Source organism: Triturus cristatus, chromosome 3_2 (assembly GCF_964204655.1).
Source record: "Triturus cristatus chromosome 3_2, aTriCri1.1, whole genome shotgun sequence".
Lineage (NCBI taxonomy): Eukaryota > Metazoa > Chordata > Amphibia > Caudata > Salamandridae > Triturus > Triturus cristatus.
Genome location: NC_140584.1, coordinates 188,468,767 through 188,491,683, shown reverse-complemented (window position 1 = coordinate 188,491,683; position 22,917 = coordinate 188,468,767).

The window sequence follows — 22,917 nt, the reverse complement described above, 5'->3', positions numbered from 1 at the left end:
CCCTTGCGGTGGCTCATGAAAATGCGGGGCGAGAACCCCAAGTTGTTGCGATGGTCCATCTCGCTGCAAGTGATGGACTTCACTGTGGAACACCGGCCCGGCAACGACCACGCCAATGCTGACGGCCTGTCCAGATTCTTCCGCCTCGGCGAGGAGAACCCCCAAGGAGATGGGTGACTCTCCCTGCCTTCAGCTGGGGGGGACGCGTGTGGGAGCCGGCCTCGTGGCATGGTCCTGTTCCCCCTCGCTAAACCGCACGAGGTCCCATGCACCTTGGGGCTCCTCCATTTTGGATTATATGTCACTCCACGTGACCACCTGCGTGACCCCGCTTCACCCGGCCTCTGTCCCAGCGAGGCCCGACATCGAGGCGCCAACCCCTGGCCCGGGGGATACCACGCAAACCCTTCCCACTCCCGGCGGAGGGCAGTATCGATGGGACCCCCAACCGTCCTTCCACACCTAGGTGCGATCGCCCCACAGCTCTCTGGGGCCTGGCGCCTCTCCTGCTGGGCGTATGGCTGCTCCCTACCCGGCCTCTCCGCCCCCTCCGGGCGCAAGGGTCCGGAAATCAAAGGGCTCCAGTCCTATATCTGGGGCGACCCGACAACAGGACAACAGTTGTATCCTGGAGTCAAGAGCCCTGCTGATCGGATCGCGGCTGACCCTACGGAAGAAGACTCATCCTGAACCCACACTCTGAGCCCTGCTGACGACGTCGCGGCTCCACCGTGCTTAAAGACCTTCACGAACCTTTGGGGCCCTGCTGACGCTGTCGCGGCCCGACCTTGTTGAACCTTACCATCAGAGCCCAGCTGACCTCGTCGCGGCTCGACCGAAGCGGACCTACCACCGGAGCCCTGCTGACTGTGTCGCGGCTCGACCCAAGCGGAACTACCACCCGAGCCCTGCAGACGCCGTCGCGGCTCCCCACGTCCGAGCCGCTCTGAGACCAGCACACAAGGTCTGGCGCAGAGCCCTCCCGTACCTCGTTGGTACTAAGACTGTCCCGCTACCCTATCCCTCTAACAGACATTGAGACTCTTACTGGATCCCTCGATCCCACTGTAAATATTGAACGTACTACTGCTGATAAAGAACCAAGTCAAGCAACTGATATTGAGTCCTGTGTGGTGGTGTTACTGAGCCTAGTACGATCATAGGAGAAAGACCTCCCCGAAGGGGGCTTCTCAGCGGCGCTCGGCTATAACTTTGCGGTAGGAAGGTGCCCCGGAATAGTCTCCCCGACTCCCCGGTGGTCCTCCCTCCAACATTGACACTGTCCCGCTGCCTGCACCGGAGCCGTGGTTCCAGTTGAACGGAGCAACCATGACTTGCAGCACAGGCCCTGACCCCACCACAGCGCCTCTGAAGATCAGCCACAGAGGGAGTCCCGAGTACTGCACCACGAAGTCCGTGGGGCACAACTCTGCTGCCACCCTGGTGGTCCTGTGGTGTGACATCAACGCAGCAAAATCAATGCTGTGTGGCTTGACCCTCAAAGCTTCATCAACACCCCACTGCCAGCGGAATTGATGCCTTGCCGCAACCACAGTATCACCTCCCCTGCATCTTGCAATGTCGCTATGGGTCAGCAGCTCCACGACTCTGCACCAGCTCCAGGAAGCGATGCCTCACTTGCTTCAGTGATGCCTCACCTCCATTGTTCAATGCACCGTCCACGAGGGCCAACTAGGAGGCATACTGAAAAAACCCCAAGCACCAACGACCTGCATAGCAAGAAGGACCCGACGGTGCACCTGCCTATGTGATGCCTTGCCTCCCCGGCGCAGTGCAATCTCTGTTGTTCAATATTTCCAAGGCACTGTACTGGTGGTCTGTACCATTCTGTATCCCTCCTGCCCCCCCTCGTGGTCAGCCTGAACTGTTGGATTCGACTCCGTCAAGCACGTCAAAATAGCCCGACCGGAGCTATTGTGTTCTAAGCACTATCACTGCATTGAATCTGAAAATTCATAACTTGACCTGTGTATGTTGGATTTTTGTCGTTTTGGTCTTGTTTTAGTGAGATAAATATTGGATATTTTTCTAAACTGGTATGGGGCACTTGTGTGGTGTTTTTACTGTGGTTACTGTGTTACTGTGTGTGTACAAATACTTTACACATTGCCTCTGGGGATAAGCCTGACTGCTCGGTGCCAAGCTACAAAGGAGGTGAGCACAGTTTATCTTTGTTGTGTAACTTTCTTACCCTGACTACTAGAAGACACCACTTCTAACAGTGGCCATAGTGGGTGAGGGCATGGCCTATTGCCATCTGGCAGTAGGCAAAACATTGAATTCAAACCACTGTATGCAGTAAAATGATTGTCACACATCATCCACATATTATAGAAAAAATAGAGGGACCCTATTCCACCAAAGGGGTAGGGTACCAGTGGACCAAAGTCAAAAAACAATCCCCTTGGGAACAGATACTTGACCGCAACAACTGCTTCTCACATACACCACCAATTAATCTCAGTCAGCCAGGGTAATCCAATCACAGAGGTGCAAATACATGAACCCAAGAATCAAATCAGTGCAAAAGTGTGTAATAATAATGTTTCCTTATTCTTACAATTTATTTAAAATTAGATATGTACATATACTACCAAATCACAAGATTAAAAATCAAACATTTCATAAGAAGATTTGATAACATTTTAAAACAATTACTCGCAATTACAGAAGCAAGGTAAAAAACACAAACGACAAGTGGGACAAAAAAGCAGCAAGAAAAATGTTTTCAAATCAAGAAGAAATCACCATGGTCAGACAAACAGATGGAATATTAAATGCACACAACCAGAACAACAGATTATTGTTGAATGTTAACCATAAAGTGTTGCATTTCTCATTGACCCGTGCTGTATTCAAACACAAAGCACTGACACATTTCGGTGGGTCCAACCTTATCGTGCTCTATCCCTTGTGTATCTCTTGCAGCTCTGTACGGAGAGGAATATAGTCTGAATTTCCTAATTGTACCCAAGTCTGGTAGTTCTTTCATCTGGAGGTATGTTTGCCCTTTGTTGCCGAGCCAATGCCCAAATGAAGTACTGTTGAGACTGTTAGCAGGTCCAGCAGTATTCTGAGGCATGCTTACACTATGAATGTTGGATGGTGTCCCAATGCTCTAGAATTTACTTGCGGAGCCTAATGCAGCCTGTTCTCTCTAACTGTACCCTTAATGGCCAGTTCCTTAACTTTAAGATATGTTTACCCTCAGTTGCTGAACTTATGAGTGAATGAAGTATGGCTGAAACCGGCGGCAGGTCCAATAGTATGCTTAAAGCTTTTCATATTTGAGTGCTTTTGGGATACCAGGGTATGTGTACCTATAGAGGTTGTCAACTGTGAGCTTTTTAATCAGAGTCAGAGTCAGAAAAAACTTTATTTCGGCTATCAGCCATAAAAGTTCATAAATCACAATAATACAAGAACAATAAATATGGAAGGATAATACAAAATTAAAAATGTAAATATAAGAACATACGAGCAAGCACATAAACCCTCACGAAAGAAAAAAGGCACTATATTTAAGATGGGTAGTATCTCAGGATTTACCTTAATGTGGTAGTAGTCGTTTTCTGATTAACCACATTGAGAATAAGAATTTGGCGATCACCGTGACAAATAAGGGAGAAGGGTCATACTTCAACAACCTAAACAGGTCTCTCTAGTTCCTAGCCCCCGTGTTTTTTGCAAGCTGAATGATCCATTTTTGACGGGGGGTTTTATAGGCTGGACAGAAAAATATGACACGGGACTCTGATTCTTCGTGAACACCACACCCCGGGCAGGACTGTCTACTAAAACCAGCCCACTTGTTTGTTCTCGAAAGGAGGGGACGAGAGCCATGCCTAAATTGTATATATAATTTCTTGGCGATAACCGGGTGGATCAAGTCTAGTGCAGGCTCAAAACAATAGCCATTTTTTACCTCGAGAAATACCGAGGACAAGTTAGGGCTATTCGCTGATCGAAAGACCTGAGTCAGATTGTGTTCCTCCAGGGTTTTTGCCAGAGCCTTTTTCGAAAGAAAAGGGCACGACTCCTCAGGTGTGAGCCAAAGGTCTTCTCTCAGCGATTTTTTTACAAATGCTAGCCAGGGAATGGCGCCTGCCTTTGGGATCAACAAAATAGATTTAAGTTCCTCCCGAAAATTAACAAGTTCGGGGGTACTCCATAGTCGGCGCCAATACATTACCGGTCTTGAGGTGACCAAATCCGCAATGGGTTGTATGCCCAGGTCCATCCTGAGCAGCTGCATAGGAGTGCTCATAGGAAGTGCCAATAATTGTCTAAAAAGTTGGTTTTCTGACTTAAAATCTGTACTGTGTTATGGCTCCATAGTTCAGCGCCATAGGCCACCACCCCCCTCGCCTGGGCTTTGTATACCTCCACCAGTGGGCTAATCAACTTTAATGGGCTATTTTTGTGCATCTTTATGATTCCTCCAGTTATCTGTGCAAATTTTAGATTTACTTTTGAGATCTGGGGCCCCCAATTCATTTTGTTATTGAGTGTCAAGCCCAAATAATCAAAGATGTTCACCCGTTCTAGATGCAGACCATCTAATTTTGGCGTAGGGCGGTTTATAGTGTCTGCATGCAGGACCATATATTTGGTCTTGTTCACATTGATAACTAAGTTCCTTTTCCTGCAGAATGAAGCAAATCCATCCAGGATTCTTTCCATCCCCATGGGAGTCCTGGACAGAAGCAGGGTGTCATCTGCAAACATTAATGCAGGTATTATTTCCTGCCCGCCAGCCTAGGTGCGTCTATGTCTCTTAGGGCCAGGATATCCTCAACCAACCCATTTAAGAAAAGAGAGAAAAGGGTTGGAGCTAGTACGCAACCCTGCCTCACTCCCTTCTCTACATTCGAATGGGAGCGTAAGTTCTCCATTTAATCCGAACCTCACTCTAGCAAAGGTATCTTTATGTAGTCGCTCTAATAGGTCGCATAGGTAAAGAGGGACTCCCATCCCTTTTAGCAGCTCCCACAACTGGCGGTGATCCACCATATCGAAGGCAGACTTTAAATCTACAAACGTGAGATAAAGGCTGCCCCCTTCTAAAATAATGGATTTCCAGTGAATCATCTGTAACCTGAACAGTTGGTCCACTGTTGACATTTTGGCTCTAAAGCCCACCTGCAGAGGGGTTAGAATGTTAGACTCACCCATCCAAGTTTGCAATCTCCCTAAGAGAATACGCGCAAAAATCTTCTGGGCGACATCAATTAGGCTGATCGGCCTATAGTTTGCCGGATCAAGGGGGGAGCCCTTTTTGTGAATTGGTATGATCTCGGCACCCGCCCATGTAAGTGGTAGCGGCATTCCAGCTAGAATTGCATTAAAAAGACCATATAGATAGGGCACCCAGATGTCCGGCTCGCTCTTAAATAGATCACCTGGGATCCTATCTAGGCCTGGAGCTTTATTTGGGAGGACTTTACTAAGTGCCATTTTAACTTCGTTAAACGTGCACTTTTGACCCATCCCCTGAGTATGTGGTATAAAAACGTTAGGGAGGGAGGGAGAATAATTTAGTACTAGTGTCTTTGAGGCGTATAGATCTTCAAAGTGACCACGCCATATTTCTTCCCCGATGTTAGGTTGGACTGCTTGCTGGGAGCCTGACGACCCAGTTTTAACCAGATTCCAAAATGACCTTGAATCCCTGTTCTTCAATGCAGAGGAAATCTCCCCCCATCTGCTTATTTCCCATTCTTTTTTCGCTTCTTCAGTCATTTTCTTGAAATATGCCCTCGCTTCCTTGATTAGTGGCTTATTGCCATTTTTGAGAGTTGTCAAGAGCATTGACTTGGCTTCCCTGCAGGATTTATTATACCAAGTATTATTCCCCCTCACGGGTGCCGATTGTCTCCTGGTTACCCGATGGAAGTGGGTCTCTAGGATACCACAGAGTTCTAAATGGGTAGATCCTATCAGATCCTGATCTAGATGGCCCTCTGTCGAGGCAACTTCACCCAAAAACGTCTCCAGAGGGGGATAGATCTCAGTATACATAGCACTAAGATCCCTTTGGGATTGGGCGATCTTCTCCCATCTGACTCTACGTGTACCACAGGCTGTAACCAGGGGGGCTAGGGTAGTTAGATCATTAGCGGGATAAAGGCAGCTAGTAAAACCCTCCATAGTTACAACGATGGGGTTGTGGTCACTTTCACATCGTTTCTTTACTTGAAAGTCCAAAATCCTAGGCCACAGTCCCATACTAAGCATTATATAATCAATAATGGAGGTTTGCCCATTTCTTTCAAAAGTAGAATTACCTGGGTTGTCTGCAGGGAACCTTCCATTACATGCCCTTAAAGAAAAGGTGAATGTGATCGAGGTAAGTTGGAGGACTAAGGGTGTCCAAGCCTTCGTAGAATAGGTATTAGTCGGGGGGATAGCCCACGCTTGATCCTCTTCCTGGGATACTGGGCTGATCAGCCCGTTCAGGGGTTCATAGTGACAGTTAAAGTCACCGCCAATTATAAGATGGTCTATGTTGGTGGATGTGGTCAAAAATGTCTCTAAGCTGGTAAGAGTACAAGACACTTGGCCATAGTTCACTGGGCGGGTATAGATGTTAATCAGGCTCAACTCCTGGTTATCCCGAAAGGACATGGCTAGGCACATAATGTCAGATGAATCAGTGGTGATTTTCCTGATTACGCATCCCAGATGTGTTCGCACCCAGATGGTCAACCCTCCTGATGGCCTCCCCCTTTTAGACCTTACTGCCAATTCCCAGTAGGTGGCATACCCAAGGCGATGATGGGGCTTCAGTGCCCATGTTTCCTGAAATAGGCAAAGGTCATGTTCGTCGATAAATTCCCCCCAGTCGGAAGAGTCTAACAGGCGGGATAAACCCGCCACATTCCATGATAGGATTTTTAACCCCTCTACCTGATTGGTAGAGTGATTGACAAGATCTAAGCAATGGGGGATAGATGTGTTCCCACAGGAAATGCTTGGGATTTCCCTAATATTATCGATTAGCCCTAGTTTAGTGGGAAGCTCTGAAAGCATCAGATTGGTGAGAGGAATAATGGGGTGGGTCACAATTAACTTTGAGAGGGATGACTCCTCTAGCTTCACCTTAGTTTGCTGGATTAACACTTGGGAGTAGGGAGATGCATACCGACTCACCCTAGCATTCGTCTCTACCTGCGTTGGGAGATTGGGCTCGGAGTTAAAGTCAGGCATCAGTCAATCAACACAGTCCAACAGGCTGAACCTATTGTGACATGGAATGTTGAAAGGTATGACATGTGAGTCTGCCTCTGGGATTCCGCTGTAGCCATAACCCATTCCCGCTCTTTCCCTGTATGAATTTGATAAAACCATCCTATGATTAGATACTCCCAACGGGTAGACGTGTGATAGAGAAAAAGTTTGGATTCCATCAGCCAATCTGCCCCCCCCTTCCCCCACATATTTCACCACCCTTTTATCCCTAAAATTTACAACAATACAATCTCTCCTTATGGATTTCACACCCCGACCTACCCAAGAAACTCTACGCACCATCAAAATTTCCCCATTTAATTTGGGTGGTAGAGGTCTATTTTCATTCAGCCAGTGGATTACCTTGCACTTCAAGGACAGGAATGGTTCGGCTCTATCGGGGGGGAGCTCAGGAACACCTGTTAGGACCACGACATATGGGCTACAGTCTGGGGGGAGATCAATTCTTTGTAGGTTCCTAGAACTTGGGAAAATATTTGAACTGGGGTTTACTGAGGGAGAGGGTATAGGTTGCGATGGGGGGCAGGTCAGGCGGCCAGTGTCGCCTGTGGCTTGAACCTGTTGAGAGGGGGGAGGAAGAGCAATCCTCCCATCATTGTTGGATGGTATATCCCTTTCTATTGAAGGTGGGTTACTCTGAGGAGAATAATCAGCACCCGGCTCACTTGAACTGTTAGTGGATGGTAAAGCTAGTTGGTGGCATAATACCTTCTGGGCTGGGTGAGCAATTACCACTGGATTAGACTGAATGGTGAATGCAGAACGAAGTCTCACCCCACGGGAATCAGGCTGGTTTGAAACAGAGCGCCAGTGTTCACAGGCAGAGAAGGCTACTTATAGCAGTGAGCGGCTCCCGCGAAGCGGGGGCCACGAGTCGTGTCCACGCTGGTGTAGGAGAGGGCGGGAAGAGGCCCCAGCTGCGCCGAAGGTGGAGATGCGCAGGGAAAGCTGGTCCTCGCAGTCCCACCAAACAGTACAATGCAGAACGAAGTCTCACCCCACGGGAATCAAAACGGTTTATATATATATGTTTTATTTTATCCAGAATTATTGAATCAAGGTGGGAAGATATTGGCTTTCCAGAAGAAGGTGGGGGTGATATAACGTTGGACCCACCGAAACACGTCGATGCCTCGTGTTTGAATACATCACGGATCAATGACAAATGCAACACTTTATGATTAACATTCAACAAGAATCTGTTGTTCTGGTTGTGTGCATTTAATATTCCATCTGTTTGTCTGACCATGGTGATGTCTTCTTGATTTGAAAACATTTTTCTTGCTGCTTTTTTGTCCCACTTGTCGATATTGTTTTTTAACTTGCTTCTGTACTTGCGAGTAATTGTTTTTAAAATGTATCAAAAATTCCTATGAAATGTATGATTTTTAATCTTGTGATTTGGTAGTACATGTACATATATAATTTTAATAAATTGTAAGAATAAGGAAACATTATTATTACACACTTTTGCACTGATTTGATTCTTGAGTACACGTCATCCACACCCTGACTGTGCCAACTTAATAGGGGCATTTGGGAAATCCCCCACTGTGTTTTTCAGTATGCCTCCTATGCATGTGAATTATGTACCACAGTCATGAAAACCCTCTCCAGGCTAGCAAGAAGGAGGAAGTAGATAGTCGGGTATTTTGCTTGTTCTTGCCTTTTTTTCCTACATTAATCTGTAGACAAAGCACTCTTGCTACCATAAATGTGAATATGGGATAGGGAATACAGGAGACAAGGGGAAATAGAGGCAGTAGAAGAAACAGGAAGATGGCAAGATAACATGGGATGGAAGGAAAATTAAACATAACAGATTGATATGCAAAGAAGAGGCGTGGGGAAATGCATAAGAGAGGTAGTTAACTGCTGTGATATTCAATTTTCAATTGTTTGTTTGTTGCTTGTGCGAATGAATTGCTTACTTCCACTAGGACCTATGGCACCCTGGCTGTGCCATTCTTCATTTTACTATCAGTGAAGTATTACAGTTTGAGAGTGGTACAGTCTGGCTGTACTGACAATCTGGGTAGATGATCCTTCCAACTAGTTCAGGCAAAATATGACTTAAAACATGGGCACTCTTGTTTTCTCCCAGGTTGGCAAAATCCTTACTCACTCCCATATCCATTGCCTTAACCTATTTTCCACAGTTACAGAATTCCCCCTTATCAGTTCTCAGAAGCTAGCCTAATCACACCATAATGTAATTAAATTCTCCAATGAAAGTGAGTTCACTAAAACAAATAATTTTTCTACCACCCCAGAATACTGTGTTTCACAGAAATGTAAAATGAATAACCTCTTCTGATGGCATCTGAGGAAATTCCAGTATGTCTCAAAAATTTGCTTGTGCATTATATACCCTTTCCCACGTGTCTACCTGCAAACCAAATCCCATGAGGACCAACCAATGGTTCACAGATACCCTTTGTCAATTAAAACATCAATGCAGGGCACTGGAAAATATTGGGAAAAAACTCAATTTCTTCCTAATACTTCCCAAACGCACTTTAGGGGTTACAAATCAGATTGCACTGGTGCTGAAAACAATACCCCCAAACCCAATTTACTGAGACAAATAAAATTACTTTTTCATACCCATGAGGACTTTCTAACCCATAGTCTAGTTATAGGACTACTTGTACCCTCAAATGAGAAGTGTAACAACTCCTTGCCTTCTCCACCAACAACATTTCTGCTTTAAGAGTATGCATCTCCTTCATCACCCCTTTGCCTGATGCGATCACCCAGTAGTACTTGCCTGTTCTAAACATCTTCTTTAGTTCTCATCAGTAACTGATGAAGATATCAGAAAAATGTTGATGTCTCTGTAAAATTCCACCATCTGGGGATGTTTGTAATACAAAAGTGGTTAACTTGGGACTCACAGCACATTTTACTACCTCCCTCCCTATGGGATTAGGAGCTCAAATATGCTATTGTCATTATTATTGTGGTAAAACCATTGGCAGGCTTACACAATCTTTCAGACAACTGAACATCTCAAGCTCAATCTTAGTTTCAAAGGCACTTGAAACAGTGGCCATCTATCAATCTTCATAGCACCTGGAAGCAAACGACCTTCTTGCTGACTTTCATTTGACTCAGGGGCACAAATCAACATGGTTAAGGAAAGAACTAATCAATACCCGGATCAGGCCACACTCTGCATCTTATCTCTATTAGACCTCTCTGCCGTATTTTGACACTCTCAAGCCAAAAGGTGCTACTTGACAGCTTGTCTCAATTGGTTGGCATCAACATGATAGTGCTATTTTAGTTGAACTCTTTCATTTTGATTTTCTTTCTGTTGAGCATAAAAAACTTTGCAGTAATTGCAGAGCATCATGAATAAGCTACACAGAGGATTGAAAATGAAATAGGTTCTGGATAATAAGATCTCTTGGAGTTGAATTATCAACGGACGGAAACCATCAACCATGTTTGCTTATACAAAGGTGGAAAAACAATGGTGAGGAGTCTGCAGGATTAAAAGTTGTGTTAGGCACCCGACAAACAGGTCTCAGGAAACAGGAGAATACATTAAACATTTGGAGGGCTTGAAGAACCCCAGGGCACTCTGGTGTTGCAAAAGTGGCTTTAGACTCTTAGCCATCCCCTCCTGTAATACTGATAGCGTTGGTGCACATGTAGCGCCAGTGCTATCTTGAGATGGCATATTCTCATTTCCATGAGACTATGGCCCCATGCAAAGAGAGTAATCTATTTGCCTCTGCATCCTAGCTGTATTATAGATGTGTCTGCAAAGGCAAAGAAGCATCAGGAAGCACACTGAAAATGCACCACAAAATTGTGGCACACTGTTAGTGCGCCCCTAAAATCTATGGAGGGGACAAAGTGGGTCCCATGGACCCCCAGACATCCCCCTGCACGCAAGTGCACTAATCAATCAGTCAATCAATCAGGGGGTTTATAGAGTGTGCTACTCACCCTTGAGGGTCTCAAGGCACTGGGGGGGGGGGGGGTGCAGTTCAGGATCGGTCGATGAGCCAGGTCTTGAAGCTCTTCCTGAAGGTGTGCAGTGTGGGGAAGTGTCTGATGGTGACTAGGAGCTCATTCCAGGTCTTTGCTGTGACGTAGGAGAAGGCTCTTCCTCCTGCTCTGGTTCTATGGATGTGTGTGGTCTCTGCCAGGGCAAGGTCGGCAGAGCGGAGGTTCCTTTTGGGCGCGTGGAAGGAGGTCCTTTTGTTGAGGTATTTGAGTCCGATATTGTGGAGGGATTTGTAGGCGTGGGTGAGTAGTTTGCAGGTTGCTCTCTTTTCGATTGGGGACCCAGTGGAGGTCTCGTAGGTGCTGGATCATGCACTCGTGTCATGGGGTTCCGAGCACGAGTCTGGCTGCGGTGTTCTGGATGGTTTGGAGCTTGTGTATGAGTGTCTTGTTGATTCCGGTGTAGAGGGCATTACTGTAGTCCAGTCTGCTGGTTATGAGTGCATGGGTGATGGTCTTTCTGCATTCGGGGGGATCCACTTGAAGGTCTTGCGGAGGTTGCGGAGCGTGTTGAAGCAGGTGGAGGTTCACTGCACCCACCTGCAGGGAGATCTCTGTCCCTTCTCTTAAATGCAGGCAGGTGTCACCTGCACAGTAAAACACGGTGAAGCTGATTAAAGCAGCCGCTCTGTATTTCATTGAATATGCTGCCCCCAGGATAGCCCCTAGGTAACAGCTGTCTTAGGGGCAGCACATTCATTGTAATCGGACAAACTGTTTATGTTTGCGACCCAGTGCACCTGTTTAAAGGTGCAACATGGCACAAACATGGTCAGTGTGTCCGATATGCTATACTGCCACAGATGTGTGCTGATGCAGCAGCACCTTGATGCAGACATCCACCTCTAGGGTAGTCTGTGACCACTGCAACCTACAGTCACCAACACAGTGCTACCTGCTACTATCGCCAAGTCATAAAATAAAGATCTTCATAATGCCACCCCACAAAACTGCCTTAGACACAGCCACAAAACCGACCTACTCACTGACCTGTTAGTCTGGCCCATCTGGCACTGCCGGATTGTTCTATAAGGCAGTCCAACCCTGGAAAGAAGACAGCAAAAGGTATTGCATTCTTATGTGATATCTTAGTCACTGCAGAGTAGAGAACCTTGTTTTACTTCTGCTAGTTTATACTCATGTTCTTTTATTTCTGCATTCCTCTGGCCCACCTTTGAAGCTCTAATTCCCCTTTCAATTGCTTCTTCTTTCAGCTCAGTTCCCCTTTTTTAATTTTTTCATTGGCTTCCCACTAATCATTGGTTTCCTTTTACTCTAATATTCTCATGCGCTGTTCCACCTGTCTAGTTATATTGCCTGTGTTCTTGTGGATATCAGCAAAAATTGAATATCGGACACGTGGCAAAACTTTGCAGCTGGAAACAAGTCCACACTGTCTCATGAGCAGATGCTGGAAGTTGATCCAACACTAAGATTGTGCGTTGGTCTTTCTAAGCAGTTTGAGCCTTTTTAAAGTCGTGTTATAATGTCTTCCTATGCATTTCACACATAAAATGCATTTGTATGAGTCGGCAATCCTTTATTTCCAGCTGGAGAAAACAATGTCGAGAAACTATTGGGCACCACTTTTCATGAAAATGCCAAATATGTTTGTGTATGTAATGAAATAATGGTGCATTTCCTTCCAAAGCTATTCCCAGCTTGTTTTTTTTTCAGTTTTTTATGCGATATTTTAATTCAAAAGCAAATATTATATGAATAAAGACTTTCTTTAGGTCTCTTTACCGCACCAGGACATACAAAGAGCGCCATGAGTGTTTTCTGCATGCTGTGAGCAATCCTTCCCACTCACTGTTAAACGTCATAATTTGTGCATGTATTTGACTAATCATACTTATTGATAATCACCCGCTGGAAGCTGCCAAATGTATTTCTGGCATATGAATTGTACCTTCTGCTGGCCAGACCAGCCAGTATTTATCAATCAGTGCATCTGCCAAGCTTGAAGCCTATAAAACCCATAAAAACGAAAGATAAACCTCAAAAGCAGAAGCTAATGTTGCTGAAAATTAGCAGCAAATTGAAACGAACAGTGCTACCTGGAGAAAAATGTATCCTAAAGTACTGTGAGGGGTGCTTGATTAACCCCAGTGCTTACAGTTCATGTTATCCTTCCCCAGTAGTAGACAAGCGTGGAAGTGTTCCTTCTTGGCTTGTTTTAGTAATCAGCATATTACGACCAAAATAACGTTGAAATGTAGGCTATGCTGCTTCAAGGAGCTAATCTCTCAACACCATTCTACTGAATGTGATTTACTCACCTGCTTTCATGAAAGGGGCAAAACGCCGGCTTCTTCAGCCCCTGCGGCACATCCCCCCTTCCTTGACTCTTTAGGGGCCACTCAACCCATGAGGAGAACCACCATTCAGTCCAAGGGCAAAGTATATCTGTGAGATATAAGACTCAGGGGGCTTTTGAGTAGAGAAATCCCCACAAGAGGACATGGAGGCTGTAGGTGCAGCGTAATTTGTGGTTTATTGCAGAGAGGGAGAGACGTGCATACATTCCTCTCCGTGCCCCGTTACTCACTACGTGCCCTCGCGCTGTCCCACCAGGCATTGCAGCCCATCACGTGGTTGCCGGGCAACTAGACAGCGACACCACACATCTTCCCCCTTAACAACAAAACAAAAGAATAACCGGAACTTTACATTTGCTTTACATAAGCGATAAGTTACATGAACAGTTGTTCTACACCTGGCCTATGTGGTGACATTACACGGAGCGGCCTCGGCGGGTCAAAAAGGTGCTGCTGCTTCCTGCGAAACTTGCTGCACTTCGTGGGGGCAGAGAAAGAGAGAGAGAGAGAAAGAAAGAGAGAAAGAGAGAGAGAAAGAGAAGAGAAAAATCACTCTCCAGTGATTGCAATGGGGTGATGGGTGGAAAGCACCCAGGGCGAGTCTACATTGCAAACTCGCTATATTTCTTTGGCCGCACCACTATCCTGCCTGTGCAGTGCGTGTGAAGGAGGCCTGCTCCCCATGTGTTTCTGTTACATGTGAACTGGTTTTCGTGATACTCTCTTCCTGCTCCCTGTTATGTGAGGTTTGCCTAATATCTGGGTTGCTCATCGTTATTCCTCACCCCAGTGGTCTCGGCATCACCCCCTGTCCCCTTCATCATGGCGCCAGTCCTGGTGCCGATGGGTGATGCGTCGTCATCGAGATTAGAGTCCCCACCATTATATCCAGCCATTGTGGTGACGCTGTTGGTTTGCCACTGGATGACTTTGTTGCACTTTGCTATTCTGCTGTGGGACCATACTTTGCCGTCACTAAGTAGGGCCGAACGGGAGTAGAGGTCTCTGATTTGTAGGGGTTTGCTGAATTTGCTGTCACCTTTGTTCCCTAAGTGGCCCAGTTTCACTCTGACCCAGTCTGCTAGGGCTAAGGAGACCTCTCGCACTCCATGCCTCCTGTCGTAGATGTCTTTGTAGATTTTTTTAGCCTTCTCTATGTTGCTTCTGACCACAGCGGGAGACCATTTCCTTTAAAGTTTCATGTTCATCCACACAAGGTTGTCTCTCGTAAATGATTCTCTTCCTTGCAGTAACTTGAAAGGGCTGTAGCCCGTTAGTGTGGACGTGATGCGATAGGCCCACACCGTGTTCCTGATTTCCATTTCCCAGTGCTTGCCCGCGCTGATGGCCGCTTGGACCGAGCACATGATTACTCGGTTGAACCGTTCGGCTAAGACGTTTCCTGCGGGGTGATACACTGGTGTGTGTATGTTCTTAATGCCATTTCTCTGGATGAAGGCCGTCCATTTCTCTGAGGGGAACTGGGGATCATTGTTGCTTGTGAGGACTTTCGGAATTCCTTCCCTCAAGAATGCGTTGGTCAGGAACGCAATGACTGCATCAGTGTCTACCTTTCCGCAGATTTCCACCTCCGGCCACTTGGAGTACCTGTCGATGAGGACTGCCACTGATATCTTCCAGCCTGCCACCACAGATGAGTTTCTGACCCCCTGGAGGTGAGAGTCTACGCTCTCAGTAGTCAGAAACAATGCCTGCTCTGGCAGGAGGTGTTTACACCTCCTCCAGCAGGATGGTTAGTGAATATGCATACCAAGACCAGAGGCTTCAAAGCCTCTGCTGCCTGTATAAGCAACCCCAGAGCTGGGAGATGCCACCCCCTGCCCTGAGGCCCATATGGCAACAGGAGCGAGGGCGTGTTGCACCAACAGCTAATCATACCTCTAGGGTGGGCTGTCTGCTGGATCCACAAAGGAAGGATCCTACCATCTTGATTTTGGAGGAATTAGGACCTCTGGGACAGGGTTATGCCCACTTCCCACAGGAAGTGGTCATATAGGGAGTGTTATGACCTCAAGGGTAAGCAACCCATTGGCTTCTACCCTTCATACCCCTTAGCAGCCCTAAATTCATTATTTAGGTGACCCCTCACACCAGGAAGTCAGATTCCCAAAAGAAGAAGGACTAAGAAGATCTGAAGAAGCAAGAATTGCAGATTACCTGCTCCTGTCTTGATGAGCGCAACAATCCGACTCCTTCTGCAGCTGTGCATTCAGAAAAGCCTCAGAGGGCCACCAGCCCTTCACCAAGTCCTCTGCATCTCCCTTGAAGTGGAGGAGCCACTTCCCTGCAACCTGCAGGCACCGACCGCAGCAGCTGGTTCACCTTTCTGCTGAGCACCATGCTTCCAATGCAGCCGCCACCCAGGAGGAGGTCAACAGGCTCCTAGAGGTTATATCCATCTCCCCACTAAGATTGGAGATGCCAAGACCCCCAGGAATGGTCCTTCACCAATTCCGCCGTCCTGCACCAATACCTGGTGTACCATGCCCCTTGCAGCCATCAATGCTTGTTTCAACTCCAATCTGGACTACAGAACCACAAAGACCGACCAGCCAACTAAGGAAGTCAGCATCACAGAGGCAAGCATTGAGGGTGGCCCAGCTGTCCTGTTTTTCCCCCTTTTGCAGGTCTTATTGAGATCCGTGAGTGCCTTTGATGCAAGGGGTCAGCCGACCAAACCTCTCTGCACCTTAGCTCCCCAGACAGGGCCCACAAACACCAATGGTGTCCTCCTGCTCCCAAGACCCTCACAAACTGAGCACCCAGTTGGGAGCTACCCAACTTGTCTCCATGTCCCCCTCATCAGCCTGTTTCTAGGTGGCCCCCCTCTGTGTCTGCGGTGTAGCGAGCAAGTCTAACAACCTATCCAGCACCTCTGCACCCAGACACTCCAGGGCAGGTAAACCCAAACTGCTGGTGGATCTTGTGACCATGACTCCCTAGCACCTTAAGTCTTCAATGTATATGTTTCTTTCTCCATAAGACAGCATTACTGCATAAAAAAAACATTTGTATGACATTTTCACTTACCTGTAAAAATTACAAAGATCTCAGTGTTAAAAAATATATTTAAAAAATTGACATTTTCCAAAAAAAATGGTCTCGAATTTCTTCTTGAATGTGTGTCTCATTTTTTTACTATGTGTGTTCAAAAAGTGCATAACGCTGCTCTCTCTTAAGCCTATAAGTCCAAACTGCTGACCCAAACTATCACAAATGAGAGCATTTGGGATTATTCATTTAATCCCTGTAAACCAATAAGGGTCATCTGCACTTTCTACATTGTGTACCTCATTTTGGTGCACTACATCAAATCAAATCAAAAATGACTTTATTCAATTGCTTTGTAAGACAATCATAAAAGTACATAATAACAATAGAACTTTAAAAGTTATAAAAAGATTTTTTTAAAAGCTAAAAGTAAACACAGTTAGAGGTCGTCATACTAAAAAGACATACTAAAATCCGTGATTACAAAGCAATTGTTTTCCTGTACATAAGTACTTTCTTTAAAAACATACATATCCTCCAGGCTCTGTGAATATCATCCAGTAATTGCAGCACGAGAAAGGCTGGACGACATTGTCGCAAACCCATCTCCCTCATTATTGGGACAAGCCAGACTTTCCTCAAGTTACGATAAAATTTACAAAATAAAAGAACATGTATAGTCGATTGCTCTGAAGAATTGTCACACGGGCATGGGCCTACGGTTCGTGACCAATCATTTATACATGGAAAACTCACGAGCCTATGATAGATATTACATCTAAAACGGGTTAGTAGTAATCTATCATAGCCACCTGGTACAAACAACAAGTATGACTGAATATTAAAAGAAGATAAAATCAATTGATTATGCTGAACAGCAGGTTTTGTACACTCCTTAGCTGATCTTATAGTATCTAAAAGAATCATTCCTTGTTTTTTTAATTCCTTTCTAAAAATCGTGTGCATAGTACCCGGAGATTTGTAATACTCTGTGTGGCCAAGATCTGTCATAAAATGTTTAATATATCTCAGCCACGGAATCAGCAACGCTCCTTCAAGTTTCATACTATCAGCTAAAATGTCCTGATTTAGCTAAGTCTCTGCTTTGGACCATATTCTGTGCCACAGCAGAATAGGCTCCATTTTTATCAAATCTAAAATGAATGGAAGTCCCAGCTCTGCGTGGCAAACGTATGCTGATGTACTGCTAGGTACAGCTCAAATATATCGCAGGGAGATGTTTTCCACTGTCTGGAGTAACTGCGTATCCACAAAACCCCATACTGCCGCTCCGTACATGGATGCTGAGACACACTTTACTTTATAAATCTGCAATAACTCCCGTGGTGGTCTTCTTCCCAATTTCTTTGCAAAATTGGCTAGTGCCATTGTTGATCTTGCCAGTATAAGTTTTTTGGCCATAATTGTACGCGACCAACGGTCACAGCGATCAAACAATATTCCCAGATAAGCAAAGCTGGGTGTATGCTCTATTTTCTGGCCCTCCAGGTACATATCCCTACATCTTTGGCTCCCAGAGCCACATCTCATAATGTATGTCTTTGAGGTATTGACCTTGAGATTCAATTGGCCCATAAACTTGTTAAAACTATTTAAAACCCTCTGTAAACCTATTTGGGTGCGTGACATTAAAACTGCATCATCTGCATATAGAAGTGCAGGTAAAGGGCGTGCCGCTATTTGTGGGAAAACGCAGTTATCCTTAATTAAGGCATCGCAAAGGCCATTAATATAAAGATTAAAAAGAAAAGGGGCCAGGACACACCCTTGCCTAACCCCCTTTTTAATGGGAAATGGGTCCGTTCGATCTCCTCCAATCCCAAAACGTACCCGCGCCCTTGCGCCACTGTATAAGCGTCTACGAAAGAGGACAATTTGCACATCTACCCCTAGGCGTTCGAGTATCTCCCACAATTCCTCATGCCTTACAGAGCCAAAAGCAGCTGTTAAGTCGACAAAGGCTAAGAAGAGTCTGCCTTTTTTTACTCGCATATAGTTCCCCATTAGAATAGATAGGTTTAGACTCTGTTCCACTGTACCTAATCCAGCCCTGAAACCATATTGTATTTCAGACAGAATATTATTTTCCTCGGCCCAGTCATTCAAGCGTTCCAACAATATACGACCGTCCACTTTTGTCAGGGCATCTAGTAGAGAAATGGGCCTATAACACTTTGGGTCCTCACGATCACCCTTTTTGAAAATGGGGATAATAGTTGATTCCACCCATGTTTCCGGAAAAGGGGCAACGCAGCTGGCTGTTAGGACCTGAGTGATAATTGGCCCCCACAAGTCAACATTGAATTTGAAAAGATCTATGGGGACGCTGTCTGGGCCTGGCGCCTTCCCCCTCAAACTTCCAGAAAGTGCATGATTCACCTCCTCCAGAGTAAACCTGAGGTCAGCATACGTAGACTCAGGGTTACTAATAGTTTCCTCATAAGCACCCACATTATTTCTAACAGAGGTTTCATCTATGTTATACACCCCCGAGAAATACTCAATCCATTCATTTTCAGCAATAGCATTCTCTACTGATGGCCCCTGCCCCGCGCTCAGGAAGGTCACTTTATCACCCTCCAGAACGCCGAGCTATCACCCCTCAGAGATGCTTCTTCCAGCATTTCCCATGTCTCATTTCTGACTGTAACTTTACGTTCTCTAAGGACAGTTCTATAGTCCCTTCTGGCCATCCTTATGTTGTATACATTTTTAGGAATCCTGTGTAGTTTCCTTTTTAATTTGGAGTAAGCCTGGGAACACTTTTTGTCGAACCAACCTCGACAGTTCATTTTTTTCTTCAGCGGGACAGATAGAGAAATTCTAACTGCCTCAGAGATAGACGCAAAGGCGGAGAGAATACCAACTGGGGAGGCGGTCTCATCCAAGCATGTATTAATGGCTGGTCTACACTTGCCTATCACTTTACTAGTAATAACTGTGGGATCCACTTTTGACCATCGCAGGTTGTAACCATTTATCTTATGAAGCGAGATTTCCGAGAGAATCTGGTCTGATTGATCATGCCTACTAAATGTATTAATTGGTGACAAGACTGAAAGACACAACGGAAAATGGTCGCTCAAGGAGTTGTCATCTACATGGAAATTTTTCAATCTATGAGCATGGGTATTTGATATTAAGATGTAATCTATTGTACAGTGGAATCCCCTCCCATTAAAGGTGGAAGACATGAGTATAGGTTTATTGAATAAATCATTTACAAAACCCATGTTCATACTAAAAATCAAATTATTATACAGATCACCTAGAGGGGAATGACAAAAATGCGTGTTGCACAACCCCTCCTCTAATGTGACACCGCAAATTTTGTCTCCTTCAGTTGAGCACAACACACAATTAAAGTCCCCAACCAAAATCACCATCATGTCTCTATAATTTTTTCCATGTGCAGACTGCAAGTTATTTCATAATTGCGTTAGAACATCATTCACCAAGGAGGGGGGTATATTATTATAGAGGTTCACAAGCACTATACAATGTGTACTATCAATATGGAGTAAAATTATTTGATAATCCTGTTCTACACTACATAAAAATCCAGCTTCCTACAATAACCGCTCTCCTTCTGCAACTGAGAGTTGAAAATAAAAATATGGTACATGAAATAAAATTTTTTGTAGGCATCTCCAGTGAGCCCTCACATTCGTTGTTAAGGAAGGTACCAAATAACATTTCGGTGCATGTTTCTGGAAACCTACCCACCATACTAAATGTAAAATGTATGTTTCATAGGAAAAGACAGGCGTGTAAAACATTACCTATGAACCTTTCCTACTGTATGACATCAACAGCCCTCAGGAACAATAATAATCTTTGCCACTGTTTACTTTCTTGTAACATTAGGAAATAGTGAAAGTTTCATAATGGAGTTGAATATTTAAAAGAACACCCCGTCCATTCACTCAAATTGACCCTATTCATTCCAAAATTAACAAATCTACAAAGCATCTTGTGTACGCATTACTGCCAGATAAAGAATCTTCTACATTCTATGAGTTTCTGAAAATTATTTTTAAAAAAATTGACTAAAAGACCTGTGTAAATCATAATCAATTTCAAAATGTCATTTATTTCCACTATATATATAAACTATATACTGGCATACAAATTCATGAATATTTTTTCCATTTTTCACAGGCTATATTGTGTAAATGCTAGAGATTATATGTCTGACAGTAAATTCTAATTCTAGCTTAAAAAATTTGCAGCATTAGCCTTTGCACCCCGTCAACATGTAGCTGATTTTTACACTGTAATTAAATAATCTGCTTATTTTTTTCACTAAACAAAGAAATCTTTGTATCCTCATAAAATTATATTTAACAAGCTTGAGTTGCCTATCTTAACAGGTCAGATTGCAGAAGACTTTTATGTTATAGAATTGAACGGTGGAACTGCTATTCAATCTGGATGTATGTCGTTACAACGCACACTTTTACAATGCATGCACTTACAACGCATTTTTTACAACGCAACATCCACTACAACGCATTCCATTACAACGCAGGACACTACAACGCATTTTTAAAAACTACCTTTACAACGCATTCCATTACAACGCATACTACCTTTACAACGCATACCATTACAACGCATAATATTACATTGGATTTAAGGTAAGTATTGGATAGTATAGGGGTAAAAATTACTATTCTAACTCCAGGGGGTGCAAAAGTAGTGTAAGTGTTGGATAGTATAGGGGTAAAAATTACTATTCTAACTCCAGAGGGTGCAACAGTAGGGTAAGTGTTGGATAGTATAGGAGTAAAAATTACTATTCTAACTCCAGGGGGTGCAACAGTAGGGTAAGGGTTGGATAGTATAGGGGTAAAAATTACTATTCTAACTCCAGGGGGTGCAACAGTAGGGAAAGTGTTGGATAGTATAGGGGTAAAAATTACTATTCTAACTCCAGGGGGTGCAACAGTAGGGCAAGTGTTGGATAGTATAGGGGTAAAAATTACTATTCTAACTCCAGGGGGTGCAACAGTAGAGTAAGTGTTGGATAGTATAGGGGTAAAAATTACTATTCTAACTCCAGGGGGTGCAACAGTAGGGTAAGTGTTGGATAGTATAGGGGTAAAAATTACTATTCTAACTTCAGGGGGTGCAACAGTAGGGTAAGTGTTGGATAGTATAGGGGTAAAAATTACTATTCTAACTCCAGGGGTTGCAACAGTAGGGCAAGTGTTGGATAGTATAGGGGTAAAAATTACTATTCTAACTCCAGGGGGTGCAACAGTAGGGCAAGTGTTGGATAGTATAGGGGTAAAAATTACTATTCTAACTCCAGGGGGTGCAACAGTAGGGTAAGTGTTGGATAGTATAGGGGTAAAAATTACTATTCTAACTCCAGGGGGTGCAACAGTAGGGTAAGTGTTGGATAGTATAGGGGTAAAAATTACTATTCTAACTCCAGGGGGTGCAACAGTAGGGCAAGTGTTGGATAGTGTAGGGGTTTTAATGTAATATTATGCGTTGTAATAGTATGCGTTGTAAAGGTAGTATGCGTTGTAATGGAATGCGTTGTAAAGGTAGTTTTTAAAAATGCGTTGTAGTGTCCTGCGTTGTAATGGAATGCGTTGTAGTGGATGTTGCGTTGTAAAAAATGCGTTGGAAGTGTAGTGCGTTGTAAAAGTTGCGTTGTAAAGGTTGTTCCCCATTCAATCTGTATACAAGGGGGTACAAAACTAATAATGTCATAGAGGGATGTCACAATACTTCGTTCAGTTTTATTGAAAAAGCACACCCCAGATTCTATAATTTCCTGGAAATTATGAAACGGTTGCAAAGTTTCCAGGAAATGAGACAAGCACAATCTTTTTAAATTCGTCTAAAGCCTGGAGTAACTCAAAGAACTAAAGAAATGAATGAATGACTCCTTTTTAAAAAATAAACAATTTGGAATGATTGGAGGAATAGATATTTGGAAATATTTACATACATTTTAAATTACTAACTATGTAACAAAGTAAAATACCTAGCAGTACATTCCTTTTTACTCTCCTGGCTTGACAAAATATTTTTTAAAATCTTGTAAAACATTGGTTAAACATTTTCTATAAATTTTAAAACTCATAGAATAAATTCATTTTCTACTGCATATTCAGCTTAACATTATTAAAAATATGGGGTATATTCTCAAGGATTTATCGCAGAGTTATCGACATGTAATCGCAGCCAAAGCTGCGATAAATTTATCGCCCCATTCACAAGCTGGTGCTAACAGCCCATAACACCAGTTTAC